This window comes from Corvus brachyrhynchos, unplaced genomic scaffold (assembly GCF_000691975.1).
Source record: "Corvus brachyrhynchos isolate BGI_N302 unplaced genomic scaffold, ASM69197v1 scaffold427, whole genome shotgun sequence".
NCBI classification, from domain to species: Eukaryota; Metazoa; Chordata; class Aves; order Passeriformes; family Corvidae; genus Corvus; species Corvus brachyrhynchos.
In genome coordinates this window covers 229,767-231,816 of record NW_008239046.1, presented here as the reverse complement: position 1 = coordinate 231,816, position 2,050 = coordinate 229,767, and positions in this window count along the sequence as shown.

Sequence of the window (2,050 nt, the reverse complement as noted above, 5' to 3'; positions counted from 1 at the left end):
CACGGGGCCAGGGAGGGAGGCAGCGGAGTGAAGCTGCCTTTGTGAAGGCCATGCAGTGCCACAAGAAAGAGAACAAACAAAAGGGTGCGTCCACAGCAGGGACAGGGAGAGGCAAGGAAACAAGCAGAGGACTCCAAAGTGCTGTCTGGGAACACGTGTCATGTTCCAGAGGAGCCCAAGGTTTTGCAGAGGCAGTGAAAGCCCACTTTACCTGCTCCTGATCCTGGGCTCGGCATTGCCTTCAGGCCTCTGTGTCTTCTTTTTTTCTGGTCTGCCAAACACTTCCTGAAATTCCAGGATGGTCTCTGAGACAGTTGACAACTGTGCCTCTTCTGCACCAACAGCCTGATGGGTATTCAGAGAGAGGATGATTCCATTTCTTTTCAAAAGTTGTACCTCAGAAATCTCCATCTCGGGAAGCATCCTTGAAGCTCCAGCAGTGCAGCTGCTCTTCAGCCCTCGGTACAAAACTCTGCTCAGTTCAGTCCATCACTCTACTCACCTGCTCAGCTCCTTTCCACACCAAATCTCAACCAGCCTGTGTTGGATCCCCTTGCGTGGGCACGGGTGAAGCAGTTCCCCATGCCCAGCTTTTGGCCTGGACCTGCATTTAAGGGAAATCTGCAGAGTCATTCAGTGTCAGTCATTCAAGGCTTTCCATGAAAATATTTCACTGGAGCCAGAGAAAGAACTGCACACCCTTGCCTAAAGTCCTTCTCCAGCTATCTTCCCTACTAGTTCATTCTCGTAGTGTGTTGGTGTAATAAATGAATCAGTTTCGGGGTGTTGATCGTTACTGTTTGGATAGGATATAAAAGAGGAGAGTTGAAAGTTGAATAAATGGGCATGTTAACTGAAGAGAGATTGCGAGTACGGGTGTAATGCTGGAATGTAACCACTGGATGGGGGTATAACAAGGACCAATGGGTTTAATCGAAGGAACTTTCCAGCACATTACCTCAATAGGGTACAAGGGATGAGGATGACGCCCTAGACTGTGATTGGAGAACGAGCCAACCAATGAAGTGGACTTGTTTGAAAATGATTGGTGAGGAATACACGAAGGTATAGACCAACCAGTGAACAGGAAAGGGACCAATCAGCGCGAGGATTAAGAAACGCACCAGTCCGGTGGTACCAAAGACTGTAAAAGCCACCAGGTGCTCTGTACCGCGTCCTCCTGTGGAACTTGGGGTCCAAGGGAGCACCCAGTGGGTCTCACTGTCTTTTTTGTGTGCGTTGATTTATTCTGGCTTGCCACGTGGAGCCTGGGCTTATCCTGGGTTCCCGCTCTCAGCTGTTAATAAATAAACGAGTTGGCTTTTCTTTTTAAAAAAGTCTCAGCCTCGTTTACAACACAGGGGTTGCAGTAAAGACCCCGAGATGGATCTGACAGCTCCACGTCAGCTGGCAAAAACTGTGATTTTGCGAACATGTGGACGTCCCTGCAGGGAAATGCAGTGAAGTTTACAGAGCAGAAGTGCAGGTGCTCAGAGTGAACCATCTTTTTCGCCATGGTCCTTATATCCAAACTGTTGCCTGAGATTGCTGGATTCCCTTCTCTCACCAAGCTCTCCTTCACCATTGCAGGATCCTCAGGCTCCACGGTTTTGGCACAGCCAGTCCCTTCTGCGTGGAGCTGTGGTCCTAAGGCAGGCAGCTTTACTCCTGCGCTTGATTCCTGGCTCTGTTCTTCAGATGCTCTAGGGAATCCTGGCTGCATCTGTCTGTTGGAGACCTTACCCCTGGGAAGCTCGGCGTACTCGCAGCTGGAGTCTCCTTCAAACTGAGAAGCTACCATGGATTTCAAGAGGCAGGAAACACTTTTATCAACTTGTCTGGTGAGATTGTCAAGCAAAGCCTGCACACGAGCTCTGTATGAGGAGGCTGTTTCAGCTTCCTTGGATTGGTCTGCTCGGGTGGCTCCTCCATCAACAGGCTGCTCCTTCCGCCTGGGTGCCCTCCCTTGCTCTGAAGCTTTGGACTCCAGACGGTTCCCCAAGTTCTCCAACACCATTGCTAGAAGCTCCTTGGCCACCATTTCCATTTC